Raw genomic sequence first — 16,631 nt, 5'->3', positions numbered from 1 at the left:
GCGGGCCGGGGCGGGGCGGGGGCGGGCGGCGCGCTGCTCCGGGGCCCGGGCTTCGGCGAGTCGCTGCTAGATCGCTGGCGTCTGGTGGCCGTCCGGGAGCTCTCCCGGAGCCCGCTGCAGGACGCGTCGCAGCCCCGGTGCCTGGCCGCCGGAAGCGTCTGGAGACGGAGAGCGGCGGGCCCGGCAAGTGTCCCGGGGCGCCGCGACCTCGGCGAGCTGGGCGCGCCTGCCGTTGCTCGCGGACCCACCTCGGAAGCCGGACGCGGAGAGGCCGAGGCTGGAGAGCCCCCGCCGGCGCACCGCGCAGCGGCCGGCCTCAGACCCTCATCCAGGGTCTCGCGTGGCTGAAATGCAGCTGAAGTCGACCCTGCTCCTTGTCGTGGACCTATCCCTCAAGACCTAATAGGGTGCACCTTTCCTGGAGACTTTGAACTCCATCTGGAGATCCAGACTCCGCGCGCGTCGGATGGTTTTGGTTTTGCGTCCTCTCCAGCTCGGCTTTGGCTTTGGGATTCTCTAGCTGCCTGGATACGCCATTCCTTTGTGGGTCAGTCTCCCCGCGGATCTCAGCGTCCATAACCGACCCGGGGCACATCAGCCTTGGAAAGTTCGAGCCTGAAGCAGCCCGGGGTGGAGAAGAGGACCTGACTCCGCACCACGTAAGGGCTTTCCACCTTTCCTCCGACGGAGAGAAACATACTTTCATGGCAGAATTTTCTTTAAGCACATTGTCTGATAGGATTGGCAATTACTAACCAGGAAAATGAGTAGCAATTAGGAGTTCAGTAATAAATGGAAGTCTATTGTCCTAATTGAGTGGAATTACTGACGGGTAATGGCAACAGTGAATTCTTCAGTTTAATTAAGAGTTTATATAATTATAGTGCACTTTTTATTTCTTGGGGGAGCCATGGGGTAGGAATTAAATAACCAGTGTGATGGTTAAAAAACCCATTTAATGGAGAAGTAACCAGTGGGTTGCAATAAATGTGGGTGCCTTGCTCAAGTCAGGCAAACTTGGATGACCCCTGATAAAGGGATATGCTTGTTCTAGCCAAGCAAGACTTTCTCTCGGCCTCTGATCTCTGCTATTATTGGGTAATCGCTGACACTGGCACACGGAAATCAGGCTGTTGGAAGACGGCGCAGCTCAGCACTCCTCAGCAATGATAAAAATCCCCGTTTGTGCTTTCTGTAACCGTGTTCTCCGAATTCCCCAAAAAACGGAACGAGCGGGTCATCTGAGACTGGTTTTGCTGGCTAGGGTTTCTGTATCGAACACCCCACGATTGAGCTGTTAAGCTGTCAATGGTGATGGCTGAAGGGGATGAGCAAGCTCCTCTGAAGTGACTCAGCCTCAAAGCAGTGCGAGTGTAGGCGTGCAATTTGTTTGGGAACTAATCTGTAATTATAAAGATGTTATTTTCCTCTTTGGTGGTGTTTTGTTTCTTTACTATTATGTTCTCCAGACATCGTTCCCCTTGTGGGAAGCAGTGAAACTGGAGAGAAATCCCCGCTCAGAGGATAATTGACTTGAATTTTTGGTATAGGTTTCTGGGAATCCTTTTAACCCTGCGTGGCGATGCTTGTATTCATTTTCATGAGAAGCAGCGGCAGGTTTGGAAGACACTCGGTTTTGAATTCGCTGATAAATCATTAACATTTCAAATCATAATAGTTATGCCGGTCTGTACCTTGACTTCTTTTTCTTGCTTACACAAGCTCTAGATTTTCAACAGGTCAGGCAGGGACCACCTCAGTTAGAAAGCACACATATCACAGGTGGGCTCAGGGAGCACCAACCGCCAAAGCTGTCTTTCCCTCCAGAACACACAGGAAATGTCAGTGATGGAGAAATACAGCTTTGAATACTGCACGGGTTTTAAAGTTTGCCCAGTGCTTTGGGAACGTATTCATAAACCAGCTTTGTTTGTTTGTAAAGGAAAGCAGGGAGAAAGCTGTTGCTCTCTGTGTGAGCCTCCCCACCATAGCCTTCCAGAGCTTGGCAGGTTCCTTGGTACAGAGCGTGGAAGTGACCTGGCTGGGCCAGTGTTACTGTCTGGAATAGGAAGGACTTCCCTGCTCTGATCTTCCCTTGGTCCCCCAGCACCTGTTTTATCATGGCTGCCATGAAAATCTAGCAGAACTGTAGGAAGCAGTCTTTCCAGAACCTTGGCATGTCGGCGGGGGCTCACTTCATTGGTGGCCTCCTTCTCCTTTTCTATTTGTATTCTTCCCAAGGCACAGGAAATGCCCACTCCTTTTATTTCTGTGAAATTGACAACAGGTGTAAATGCACGCGCATACAGAAGGACATCTGAGACCCATGACAGTCAAGAATGACAAACTGCCAAAGACCATAACTTTTCATAGAGGGGTTAGTTTTATAAAGATCACAATTCATATTAACCCCTTTTCCCAAGCTTTCACAACTATGCCACATAGCTGACCAATATTGATATGATAGTTCAGTGATAGACAGAGAGGACCAGAGGTTGCTAGCCTCTCAGAAATGCTGTTCTCATCCAGCCCCAAGGTCCAGCCCATGTCAGGATTCCCTTTCTGACTGGTGGGGGTTTGGTGGGATGGTCTGGAAGTTTCCTTCAATGACAACATGTTTAAGCTTTGGCTCCAAATTTCTCCTTTTTTTCTTTTAATAAACTACTATGGACCTGTCACCTATGTATTTAACCAAAACTAGCCTGAGCAAATAGGAAAAACCAAGTTATGGGGCTGTCTGCAAGTTAGGAACAGATTCAGGTCAAAACCAGATTGCCGTACTCTCAGGCAAATGGCCCAGCTGGGAAACATGACACGAGCTGGCCTGCGTGCCCTTGGAATCCACTGGCTGAGAGCCAAAGGGCAGGGGAAGATGGCAGTTACCACCTTTGCTCCTGCCTTTTTCCCATCTTCCCACTCAGTCATGGGTTCTCTGAATAGGCTGTGTAGAGGTAGCAGTCACCACTTGTCTGCTGGTTACACAATAAAGATTACTCACTTCTGCCCGAGTAACTCCCTCAAGCCATACTGTAACAATGGAGCGTAAGATAAAGTAACACTCAGGTTGGGACTGGCCCCTGTCCAAAGGGATTAGCTTCTGGAAGTACCTGTGAGGCTTAGGCTGAACACACTTACCTGTAACCCAGTTCTGTGGCTTGGATCTCAAGGACAGGGTAATATCAGTTCCTTTTCATGACCTATTAAATACGATCTCTTTTTCTGTGAACATTCGACTTGATGGCTCATAGAATCTTCCCATTAGGAATTCAGAGGAGTACTTCAAGGTTACCCAAGGCCCTTGCTACCTACGTAGGAACTGGTTAGAAATGCTAACCCTTAGAATCTGTCCCCCTATTTGTAGAATCAGAATCTGCGTTTTGGCAAACTGCTTGTGTGATTCGGATGCATTATGCCCAGATTGGGGTCTCCTGTGATACTGAGATGGAGTTTATTGAGCAGAATATTTATTAAGAGTTGCCCTTAGGATCGATACCTGGAAGAGGGAAGAGGGAGGAGCAGGAAGAGATAGATGGAGGGAGGAGTCAGGCTGCAACAGAGGCCCAGCGGCAGTCATCACTCACCCCATGGGATGTACCAGAGCTAGATCTGCTGGAGAGTTGTCCCCTGTTGCCAGGCCTTTGAACTCCCTGCTGCCAGCACTCCTGGCAGCTGAGTAGCAAGTCTTTGATTGGACAGAGGTCTCAGTAGTGCATCACAGGGTCTACCATACACACTAAAGTGGGGAGAAGCTCTGCCCTGGGCCAATGGTCTTGGAATACAGCTCCAGACCTGCAGGAGCTGTTGCGCAGAGGAGCTTGGGAGAGACGAACTCCCAAGGCCCACCCCAGACCTCCAGAATCAGAAACTGTAGGAATATGGCAACCTGCATTTTCACAAGTTCTCCAAGTGACTACTGCACGCTCAGTTTTGAGAATCACTGCTCTGAGCCAGCCTCTTTCCGTGAGTGTGCTTTTTTAATAGCAGTTTTATTGAAGTATGATTTACATCCTATCTTAGTAATAAAACCCAGTATTTTATACATACGATTCATTGATTTTGTTCAGTATGTTCTCACAGTTGTAAACCATGATAACTGATTTCAAAAATTTTCATTACCCTTGGAAGAAACCCCATACTCATTAGCAGCCACACTACATGCCTCCCGACCAAAGTCTGACAGCCACTAATCTGCTGTCTATTTTGAAAGATTTGCCTGCTCTTGGCATTTCATGTAAATACAATAATGTAGTATGTAGTTTTTCGTGTCTTGTAAATGTTTTGGAGATTCATCCAAATTGTATCATGTATCTGTACATCATTATATTTTAATAGAGAGATAATGTTGCATTGTTTGGATATGTGACATTCTGTGTATCCATTTGTCAGATGATGGACATCTGGGTTCCTATGTTCTGGTTCTTGTGAATAAAATTGCTGCTGTGAATATTTATGTATAAAGTGTGTGTGGACACATGTGTTCAGTTCTCTTGGGTAAAGACCTAGGAGTAGAACTTCCAGGTCATATGTTAACTCCATGTTTAGCCTTTTGAGGAGCTGCTAGACTGTTTACCAAAGTGATGGTACCGTGTTACATTCCTACCAGCACTGTCTGAGTTCCAGTTTCTCCATATCTTCTCCAACACTTGTTACTGTCTGTTTTATTTTAGCCCTTCTAGGAGACATGAAATGGTGTCTTGTTGTGATTTGGATCTGCATTTCCTCAGTAATGAATGGGTTGAATATCTCGTCATGTTTTCATTGGCTGTATGTCCATCTGCTTGGGAAAAATGTCTATGCAGAGCCTTCCTGGAGCAGCCTTTTCCTCTGTTGGGAATCCCTCGGGATGTCTTCACCGTATCTAGTCCTGGGCAGGTGCTTTGCAGTTTCTAAAGAGGAAGCCTGGGCCATGGCCTTTACCCACTGGAAAGTTCTAGGAAGGTATAAGAGTGCAAGAGAGTCCCTGTCAGGCTACCATGAAGAGATTCACATTCTCTTCCAACTCACGTGACAGAGAGAGATGTTGGGTGGATGGCTGTGAGAGACAATGAGTGAGGGGTGTGGTAAGGTATTGTGAGGACCAGAGACTGCCGGAGAGACTGGGAATGTTGGGAGGGTCAGGGAAGAGTAGAGAAGGAAGAGACCGGAAGTTGTGAGTGGACTTCCCTACAGTGCTCTTGTTTTTGGATTAACACACACCTGTTGCCAGGGAGGGCTGGTTCTCCAAAGCTCAGGATTTCTTTGAAGATTTTGCTCAGTATCAGCTTTTGACAGGTGAAGCAATTCACTTGTTTCCTGATCTGGAAAAAAATATATAACCGTCTCCCCTATTTCTCTAAGTAGTTGAAAGAATTGGTTATGATACTATACGAAATGCTTGAAGAGTATGATTTCTTGTATTTCACAGGTGAGGTTTACTGTATATCAGAGGTGATTTAAAAAAAAAAGGTTGCAGGTGTGTCTGATTCCCTGTTAGAAGATCTCATGGTGGTGGTGGTGGTGGCAAGTCTCTCCCAACCCGCCAGGCAGTTGCCCCTCTCAAGGTACCTGTGACTGGAAGGAAAATCCTCAGGGCTTCCAGGCAGTTTCTCTTTATGGCTGCAACCTTGTACCTTGACTATGGTACATTGAGGCAAAGGAATTTCAAAGCACAAGTGTTTAAAGCCAAACCCTTGCCACACTCTCACCTAGCAAGGGCCTCTGTGCCTGGGATACTGAGAACAGCTGCCTTAGACTTGGGCCTTATTATGTACTCTCTTCAGCCTTGCAGGGGAGAAAACCAACGCTCCAAGAAGTAGCTTTGCTGGTGTCGTGAGTTAGACCGTGGTGTGACCAGGACTGCCCCCCGCCCTTAGCCCGTCAGCACCTGGCTGGGAGTCTTCATCAGACAGCTTTACGTTCCAGTTTGCTGAGGATTAATGATGGGGTGTTTTGTTCTTGGTCTATAAGTGGATCCTGTCCCAGGAGGCTCACGGTCTCACGATACCGTGCGGTCATATTTGTTTGGCGTTAGAACTGTGTGTTCCGTTGTTGTAATATATTCCAAATGCCATGAAGTCACCCAGAAGAAAAGCATTTCTGGAGAAATGGCAGAAATTGAAGTCCTAGGAGAATTCTTAAATGTACCAAAAATCTCCATTTCTTCCAGGACCCCTGCAGGTTGACGAGGAAATAAATTGAGTACTCGGGTCCCTGTTGCCCGTACAGTGAACACAAAACTGAGACTCAGAACTCAAAGACTAGGTCAGGACGTTTGTGGACACAGGATCATGATCTTCCTTCCTCTTTCCTCAGCTGAGCTCTCTAACCTGCACCCTGCCTTGGCTGAACACGTGTCCTGCAAAGTCGTGTCATGACTGGGAGTTAGTCATTTGAGGCCTGTTTTAAACATGCTCTGATAAATCAAAGAACTATGTTGTGAAACAGATTATTCTACTTATCATCATCAGTGTCTTCTATAAATCAAGATTTTATATACCTTTTCTCAAAAATCGATGGTATTATGCAGAATATTTCTCTACACTTGTATTTGTTTTGTTTTTGAAGGACAAGGCTTGTAGAAGCTCTCATGGAATTATAGACCCAGGCAGGAGGTGGCAGATGGGACACAAGTAGCATTTTTTCCCCCAAGAAACCTTTTATTTAATAAATACAAATTTCCTAAGTACAGCTTTAGGAGTATAGTTATTCTTCCCACCATACCCGCCCTCCCACCCACACTCCCACCCTTCTTCCTCCTCCTCCCTCTCCCCTTCCCAGTCCCATTCTCCATTAAGATTCATTTTCAGTTAACTTTGTACATAGAAGACCAACTCTATACTAAGTAAAGATTTCAACAGTTTGCACACACACACAAAACTGAGAACAAATTTTATAGTTAATTCTCATAATACAGCTCATTAAGGACACAGGTCCTGCATGGGAAGTTAGTGCACAGTGACTCCTGTTGTTAATTTTAAAATTAACACTCTTATGGATGACGTCAGGGCTCTTGACCTGAGCTGCCGAGGCCATGGAGGCCTTTCGAATCCACTTATCTCCATCAGTATTTAGACAAGCCCGTAAGCAAAGTGGAACTTCTCTCTTCCCTTCAGAGAAAAGTATAAGCTTCTTTGATGGCCACAGAAGTAGCATTTTACCCCTTTCCCCCAACCCCAGCCCCACCCCCACCTTTTTTTTTTTTTTTTTTTAGTGATCCCAGTAGATTGACTGAAAGGCACTTGGGTCTAGAGGATGCTCCCACTAAAAGCTGCAGCAGCATCTCTGGGTTGGGTGCCTTGTCCTCTGCAGCTACCCTTGCCCTCCCCCCGTCCCTCAGCAAGGCCAGGTCAAGGGTGTGGGGACAGGTGCATCACACAGGGGAAAGTGCTGTCATACAGGGAAATTACTCCGCAGTTGCAACCAGCACTTTCCAGACTACACGCGTACGAGGCCCTGGTCCTATGGGGAGGGCCTGCAAATGCTCGTTCCCTGCCAATAGAAGAAAGAGAGAAAGGGGCAGGAGAGAAAACACTTTATTGTTAGGGAGATGATTTTGCCAATAATTTAAATTGCTGCTTTCTTCCCTTAATGAAGAAATATGCATCCAATGATCCCCAGCCTCCCCCAGTTCCTCTGAAGCAGAGATAATCATAGCTAATGCTCTCATCGAGGACCAGTAGCCAGGTGCTGGAGCAGCTTGGCCTGCTCTCCCACAAAAAACCCCATGGAATAGGCAAATAAAATGGTGCCAGAACTTGGGAAGATGATTGGTCTGGGTTTGGACCTCGCTTTCCCCAGCAGGGTGGTTGAAAATGCTCCTGGCACGCAGTATGAGCTCATGGTCACGTGGTGCAAGGCAGTTTTTAGAGAGCTCACTGAGTCCCTTGGTAAGTGTTGGCTGGATAGATGAATAGCAAGGTCTCTTGGGGGCAGTTTTGTTCCTTCTAATGGTTCATTTACATGGTTATTTCTCTGCACAAAATGTTTGTGGAAATAGTGTGGTTCGGTTCTATGCTCTGCCCCAGGCTAGTGTGCACAAGGGACTGCATTCAGGGGGTGCAGCCTGGGAGATGGGTCTCACCCAACTTTTTCTTAACTTGCTGTAGCTGGGTAAAGTAGGAAGCCATCTTGGCTCTGCATAAACCATTATGAATAGTGGTACCAGCCAAGTTCAGATTGGCAATGTGATGCTGAAAATGGGAATTGGAAAGTAGAAATTTTCATCCTATTCAACAGGAACCAGGTACTACTGTGAGGGTATAGCACCTTTAGCAAGTCGTACTACAGTGGCTGAGCTTGAAGGAAATTAGAGCATCCAGCCCACCCGCTTGCCTGACAGGAAAGCTATGGCCCAGAGAGAGGAAGTGAACCAGTCAGGTCCCAAGACTCCTCCATGGCAGGCATCACACTGGAGGCTGGAACTCTGACTCCAGTACCTTCTACCAGGTGACATCTGTTGTAAGTTCTGTCCTGTGCAGTGAGGAAAGATATTTTATCTAGAAGTTTCCCCCCAAATATGCAAAATCCAAAGCAAATGAGTCTGTTTAATGATTGCTGTTCTAAAGGCTAAAAAACATCAATTATCTCCAAAGCAGGTATGGATTCCCCTGGGACACTGAAGGAGCTTTGTGTACGCCCCATCTTTTCCTTTGCTAAAAGTGTTTAGCACAGTTAAGCCAATGGCCAACATGATGCCTTCTAACGATTGCTCCCGCTCTATGAGTCTTACTTTCAACAGGTAAAAGAAATTTAGCATGATATTTTCCATTTTTCACTAAACGAAACTTATAGACAATTGCACTTTCACTTTCAAACATCGTAAAATAGCATTTGCCCTGGCTCTGTGGTCCATTTGGCATCCCTTGGAAATGTGGGGCTGCTGTTGCCTGTTCTAGATTTTCGGCATTGCTAAATGAGATGAAGTGAAATAATGGCCTGCGAACTGGATCAGTGTGGCGTCCGTGTTCAGAGGCTGAGTAAGCTGGGAGTGCTGGAAGAGATTTCTCACATGGAGAAGATGTCTAACAATGCAGTTTAATCGAGTTATGTCTACTGCCAGCCACTTCCGTTACTGGGTGTGTACTGTGAGTGACTACTTAATCACCTCACCCTCTCTTATAATCATCAGCTCCCCTGAAATCACTTCATTTTCCATATCTGGAACATTTTCAGTAAACAGAAGGAAAATTGGAGTTCATGTGAAGTCATGTTTCTCACAAAAGGTTATTGGGCACTAGATAAGATTATCAGAGGAGATAATTATATGTCTTCCAGACTTTTCAAAGTGAGACTCATTTAGATCTGATAGCTGTGAGGGGTTCTACTGAAAACCTGTGGGATTAACTAGATAACTTATGATTTAAGAAGGATCCTCTCAACTCCAGTCATCTCTGATTCTTAAAATGTGTTTTTACAGCCCATCAATAATTCCATTAATGACAGGCTTGGTTCTTTTGAAGCATCATTCATATATCCAGTCAACAAACATTGACCCAGTGTCTCCTCTCTGTGTCAGTGTGTCAGAAGCTAGGAGTCTGGCAGTGAAAAAAAACAGACACAGCTTCTACTCTCATATAGCGCATATATATATATACATATATATGTGTCTATAAGATTATATGTGTATATATGTATATGTGTATGTATATGTATATGTGTGTATATATATGTATATGTGTATATATATATGTATATGTGTGTATATATATGTATATATGTATGTATGGGAGTGAGAAGGGGGGAGCGAGGGAGCATTTTTTGGCTTTTATTCTTGTAGTGGTTAGAAGCTTAGAAGCCAACTAAGGCTGGAGACCTTCGATGAGTACGCGTGACAAAGGCCCCAGTTTCCACCTGGGCAGAGTTGGGTTTCTCCCGTGTGCCAGGATAATTCAGAGTGTTTGTCTTGGTTAGGCCTGGGGCCATCTGAACTTGACCAACTTCTTAGAGCAAGGAAGCGCTGCTCTCGTGGTCCTCTGCTGAGGGGCGGGAGGTCTTATAGGACTACAGTTCCCTTGGTAGCTGTGTGTCCTTTCCACGTGCAAGAACAGCACGGAGCGTGGTAATGGAACTTTCAGCGCTGACGAGAACGTGCTCTTTTGAAGTCTGTTTGGGTGTTGGAATGTGTGATCAGTTGAAGCCTTTCAGCAGAATCCAGTGACAGAGTCTTCGTGAAAACCAAGCTAGTGGAGGTGTGAGGCTGAGGCGCCGTGAGGAAGTTAGACAAGTGCCGGGTGTTGGAGAAGCCAAGCCCAGACAAGAAACGAGCAAACTCATGGTACAGACTGGGAGGTGAAACCATAGACACAGCTGTTGGGTGACAGGTACCTGTGGAGCACAATGCCCAGACTTCCTGCACGCTATGCACCTGTGCCATGCAGTGGAGATGGAGATAAACAGAACACACCGAACTGGCCATGTGATTAGGCTCAGGGGAAGTTGTGCACAAATGTCGCCTTCTAAAATCTCTTTATTGGCTCCAATACACGTTTATACACAGAAACATAGCAGGCATATGTGACGAAAAGCTGGTGTGCGTGTAGAGGGAGAGCCTGTGGACGGTGTGCTGCTCCCTGCAGTCACCTCAAGTTGAAAGTTAAGCACTTGCTTAACTTGCTGTGAAATATGCTAGTCAGCGTGCTATGCTAAGAAATTTAAAACCTTAATTCTACAAAGAGTTACGTACTGTGCCTTTTGCACAAAGATATAAGAACACTTGCACCCTTAAGCACAGCATCCAAGGATACCTATCCGAGCAGAACCTGGCCAAGCTCAGAACATTTCCCCCTTCTGTTCTTCAGTCTTCTGACAGATGGACAAAGGCAGGGAAGTTTGAAAACACTGCCTCCCACAGAGGGGAAGTGATTCTCAGGAATGCTTGGCCTGTGAGAACCTGCGCGGATATTTGCTAGGTTCTCATTGGAGTAGTAGTTCCAGAAGGACACCCCCTTGAGGAAAACTAGAGACCTACAAGGGGCACCCCCAGGTGAACACCACCACAGAAGGAAGAAGTGCTAGGCGCACCCCCAGCCCACACTGGGCAGCTCCCTGATGTGGAGGTGACCAGGAACGTTAGTTGACTTCTAACGCCCTTTCTTGCCTTCTTCCTGCTGACCAGACCCTCTGTGTTTTAGTGGCCCACCTAAGTTAAATACACGTGTTTTCTAGCTTCCATCACACCCAGGTACTGTCATACAACTAAGGTGTGGCCAATGGAGGTTTTTGTTACTTATCTTTATTTATTTATTGAAATAGACAGATAAAAATCACATGTATTTATTGTGTGCAAAAAAAAAAATATGTTCCAAAAGTTTATGGAAATTGGAATTAAAAGATAAGCTTATTTTGGCACAAAAATACTTTCTTTTTTTTTTTTGACTTTTTTTTTTTTATTTAGTGAATATAAATTTCCAAAGTACAGCTTATGGATTACAAAGGCTTCCCCACCCACAACTTCCCCCCCACCCGCAACCCTCCCCTTTATGTAGTCTTGGTAATATGGATTTTCCATGAGCTTTTTGAATATATTGTTTAGACTATGTATGCATTGTGGAATAGCTAAATCTAGCTAGGCATATGTACACCTCACATACTTACTGTTTTCTTATGGTGAGGACATTAAACATCTACTCTTGCCATTTGGTTGACATCAGTATTAACCAGGGTCAGCATGCTCTACAACAGATCTCTGAAACGCATTCCTTTGGTTGAACAGAAGGCGGCCACCGTTCTACTGTGTGCTTGTCTGAGCTCAGCTCGTTCACATTTCCACATAGACGTGCGATCACAGAACCTTTCTGTGCCTCGCTTCTTTCACTGAATATAATGTCCTCCAGATTCATCCATGCTAATCACGGACTATTAGTCACAGGATTTCCTTCTTATTCAAGGGTGAGTAGTATTTGTGTGTGTGTGTGTGTTCGTAATTTCTTTATCCATTAATCTGTTGATGGAAACTTAATTCCATGTTTTGGCTAATGAGAATAACATGACAATGACATGGGAGTAAAGATATCTGTTTGACATACTGATTTTAATTCTTTAAGATTTATTTATTTATATGAAAGTCAGTGTTACACATAGAGAGAAGGAGAGGCAGAGAGAGAGAGAGAGAGAAGTCCTCCATCCGCTGGTTCACTCCCCAATTGGCCGCAACGGCCAGAGCCGCACCGATCCGAAGCCAGGAGCCAGGAGCCTCCTCCAGGTCTCCCACATGGGTGCAGGGGCCCAAGGACTTGGGCCATCTTCCACTGCTTTTCCCGGCCACAGCAGAGAGCTGGATCATAAGTGGAGCAGCTGGGACTTGAACTGGCACCCGTATGGGATGCTGGCATTGCAGGCGGCAGTTTTACCTGCTATGCCACAGCACCAGCCCCTGATTTTAATTCTTGCATGTATACGTAGAAGTGGATTTCTAGACCATATGATAGTGGTAGTTTTAGTTCTTTGAGGAGCCTCCATACTGTTTTCCATGCTGGTTGTACTATGCATTTTCACCCACAGTGTATCAGGGTTCTCTTTTCTCCACATCCACACACACCAACACTTGTCATCTTTTGTCTTGTTGATAATAGGCATTCTAACAGGCATGAAATGATACCCCATGTAGTCTTAATTTGCATTTCCTTGATGATTAGTGCTGTTGAACGTTTTTTCCATGCACCCATGGACCAGTTGTTGTTCACTTTTGAAAAATGTCTGTTCAAGCTCATTGTCTATTTTTTAATTCAGTGTGTGTTTTCTTGCTATTGAGTTAAGTTTCTTCTATATTGTGAATATTTACTCCTTATCAGATAAGGAGTTGACTGCTTCCTTTGCTGTGCAGGAGCTTTTTTGTTTGTTGTAATTCTATTTGTCTATTTTTTATTCCATTTCCTGTGCTTTTTAGAGTCATATAAAAAAAATTCATTGCAGTGTCCTGGAGCATTTCCCCTATGTCTTCTTCTAGTTGCTTTACAGTTTCAGGTGTTACATTTGATTAAATCTTTACTCCACTTTGAGATGATTTTTATTCATGGAATAAAATAAGGGCCCAGGGGCCAGTGTTGTGGCCTAGTGGGCAGAGCTGCTGCCTGCAGCACCGGCATCCCAGATGGGTGCCAGTTCACGCCCGGCTGCTCTGCTTCCAATCCAGCTCACAGCTGATGGACTGGGCGAAGCGGCAGAGGATGGCCCAAGTGCTTGGGCCCCTGACACCCATGTGGGAAACCCTGATGAAGCTCCTGGCTCCTGGCTTGGGGAGTGAACCAACAGGTGGAAGATCTCTTTCTCTCTCCCTCTCTCTCTCTCTCTCTCTCTCTGTAACTCTGACTTTCAAATAAATAAATAAATATTGAAAGGAAGAAAGGAGGGAAGGAAGGGAGGAGGGAAGGAAGGAGGGAGGACCTGCTTTCAAGTCTTCTGTCTGTGGATATGCATTTCTCCATGTGTTGGAACCTGTCCTTTCTCCGTTATCGCTGGATATTAATGGAAGAGCAGGCTGCATCTGTGTGCTCTTCGAGGGCCAAGGATGCGCCCTCGTCTCCCTTTCTCCTTCTGCCATCTGTTTAGAATGTGGACATAACGAATGGAAGGCCATGACCATAGAAACAACCATAGGGCCGGCACCGCGGCTCACTAGGCTAATCCTCCGCCTTGCGGCGCCGGCACACCGGGTTCTAGTCCCGGATTCTGTCCCGGTGCTGTGGCCAGGGAGTGCAGTGGAGGATGGCCCGAGTGCTTGGGCCCTGCACCCCGTGGGAGACCAGGAGAAGCACCTGGCTCCTGCCTTCAGATCAGTGCGATGCGCCGGCCGCAGCGCGCGAGCCACGGCGGCCATTGGAAGGTGAACCAACGGAAAAGGAAGACCTTTCTCTCTGTCTCTCTCTCTCTCACTGTCCACTCTGCCTGTCAAAAAAAAAAAAAAAAGAAAAGAAACAACCATAGACCTAGAGAAACCCTGTGTCTCTGACATGAAGGAGCTCCACACAGTCCTGACTGCCTACCTTGGGACCTTGATGTGAGAAAGAACTGTTGGCAAACCACTGTTAGCCGAGGTCTTCTCTCATTTGCAGCCAAACCTCAGCTTAGCTGCTGCAGTGAGGAAATGGCTCTAAAAGGAGCTACCATTCACCCTCTGAAATTTCTAACATTTTGAAATAATTTCGTATATCAAGTCTTTTTGGTTATAACTACAGAGTCACAATGGCTAACCATCTGCACTTCTCCATGGGGTGTTGAGATACTCGAAGCACAGGAGGGAAATCTCACTCTCACTAGAATGTGCTCTAAGTAGCATTTACCAAAAATGCCACTTACAGCCTTGTCGATAATAAAATAATTACCAATTAGTCTGCCATGTGAGCAACCGAACCATAATTGAATAGTGGGTTCTGTGATGCTCCAAGAGTCACATTCATCAGGGCAGAAATATTTTCTACAGAAGGAGCTATAGAAATGGGCTTGCTCTGCATTCTTCCAAATAGACACATAATGAATTGGAAGGTCTCTGGAGTGTGTGTGCGTGTGTGCGTATGTGCGTATGTGCGCAAACATACGCGTGCAGGCATGCCTCGGTTGTTAACAATTAAAATGGTGGACACTGTGTTCCTGACTGCAACAGGGGACAGATGACCCCAGGTTCTAGTTATTAATAGAGTTGCTATAGTTTTAGGGAAGAGACAAAATTACCATAGTCTTCTTTATTCTGCAAAAGTACATAATTAGAAAATTCCTGTTTTTGAACCATCTCAGCACTAACATTGAGCATGCACTTGTTAAATAGTAACTTTTTAATTTATGCAAAATAATGAAAGGTCATCTTCAGCTTGTGTCTCATGGGGAGTCCCTACAGAGATAGTTTGTTGCTACCTGTGATATCTCAAGCAGTAGCTGCTCAGACCCGCGGTCCAGGAAGAGGTAGGGTCTTTGCTGCAGCAGAATGAGGTTCTAGCCATAGAGATGGACTCTTTTTTTTTTTTTTTTTGACAGGCAGAGTGGACAGTGAGAGAGAGAGACAGAGAGGAAGGTCTTCCTTTTTGCCGTTGGTTCACCCTCCAATGGCCGCCGCGGCTGGTGCACTGCTGCCGGCGCACCGCACTGATCTGATGGCAGGAGCCAGGTGCTTCTCCTGGTCTCCCATGGGGTGCAGGGCCCAAGCACTTGGGCCATCCTCCACTGCACTCCCTGGCCACAGCAGAGAGCTGGCCTGGAAGAGGGGCAACCGGGACAGGATCGGTGCCCTGACCGGGACTAGAACCTGGTATGCCGGCGCCGCAAGGCGGAGGATTAGCCTATTAAGCCGCGGCGCCGGCCGAGATGGACTGTTGTAATAGTCCGAGAGCATGTTAGTACTGGATGAGACTTGGCGATAACCCAGTATGGCCTTTAAGTTGAGGAAACTGAGGCCCAATAAATCTAACAAGACCTCCCTAGTCAGCACAGGGCCAGAACCCAAACCTCCTCGCTGTTGGTATCACACATGACCTTGCATTTCAAGGAAACTACCAGATATCAAGTGTGGCAACACGTCCACCTTGATTTTCCTTTGGAAGGCTAAAAAACGAAATGATGCCATAAGTTGGCTGTAGCTAGGTTAAGATGTATTTCTTCTGCTCACCTCCCTCTCTCTCTCTCTCTCTCCCTCTCTCTCTCTCTTTTGTTTTTAAATCAAAGGGTATATCCCCAAGAACGGGGGCTGGAGGAACAGATTGCTTAGCCCCTCATGACTCTGCCCTGGTGGTGGGTCATTAATGGTGTAGAAAATGAGGGCAGTGCTGGGCGGGCAGACCAGGGTGGGGTGTATGTCTCTTTAAGAGATTTATGTGGAGGTCTGAGCTGGGGAGACAGCCCGGTGGTACATCATCATGCAGGCGACATCAGAGACTTTCTTCTTCGCTTGGGTGCATTATCATAAAAAGTGATTTAGACTGGAGCTGATTGATGCAAATGGCCCTATGTTCTTTCCTGTCATTAGCGGCCTCTTTCAGTGGCCAGAGGCAGTGATTAAAGCTGTCATTTGGAGCTGCTCATTAAAGACAAGCCCCAGAATAGCAAGGGAAAAAAAAAAAAAAAGGTTGGAGAGGCATATATGTACATGTGTGTGTGTATTTTTTTTTCCCTTAAAAGTACATCATCTCTTTCTCGATTGAGCCACTGAAATCAAGTCTGCAGAGACATTTCCGCTGAGAATATAGAATGCTCTTTTGCAAGTAATATTAGATTTTCAGAGTGTCACAGTAGATCCTCATGACAGCCTGCCTACATATTATGAAAGGAGATGAGGAGGGTATTGTGTTAGGTGTGTTTTGTTAGGGATTGACCCCAGTGAGAGCTCATTAAGTCTCCCTCCTCCCGGGCTGGGGACTTCAGAGGCCAGCCCCCTGGGAGCAGAGGGAGGATTACTGAGGGAGTTTGGTCTCCTTCAGTCCCCTTGGGACAGCGTTGGCCCCAGGGATGGACAGGAGTAAGGACACCAGGGAGGGGGCTCTTTGCTGAGCTGCCACACACCCCAAGTGAAGGCTAAGGTAGTGGGTGGGGGGCCGATTAGCGGACCACAGAAGTGAACTTGAGGAAGAAGCCATCTTTGTTTCTTGGAAAAACCATCTACAAGCCAGAGATACACCGGCTGGCTACCCCGAGCATCCTCCTTGGCCAGTTGATGTTTTTAAGGCCAAAAC

General features: G+C 46.3%; 1 protein-coding gene across 1 annotated transcript in view; it reads left to right on the top strand.

Annotated features, from left to right (window-relative positions):
* The first annotated feature begins 438 nt into the window (after nt 1–438).
* Nucleotides 439–16,631, top strand: part of AUTS2 (activator of transcription and developmental regulator AUTS2) — a 196,351-nt gene continuing 180,158 nt past the window's right edge. The window contains exon 1 of the mRNA XM_062181010.1: nt 439–659. The gene's annotated coding sequence lies outside the window, so the exon portion shown is untranslated. The remainder of the gene's footprint in view (nt 660–16,631) is intronic.

This window comes from Lepus europaeus, chromosome 21 (assembly GCF_033115175.1).
Source record: "Lepus europaeus isolate LE1 chromosome 21, mLepTim1.pri, whole genome shotgun sequence".
Classification (NCBI taxonomy): Eukaryota; Metazoa; Chordata; class Mammalia; order Lagomorpha; family Leporidae; genus Lepus; species Lepus europaeus.
The sequence above is the reverse complement of the archived record's forward strand: the minus strand, read 5'-3'. Positions and strand labels throughout refer to the sequence as shown.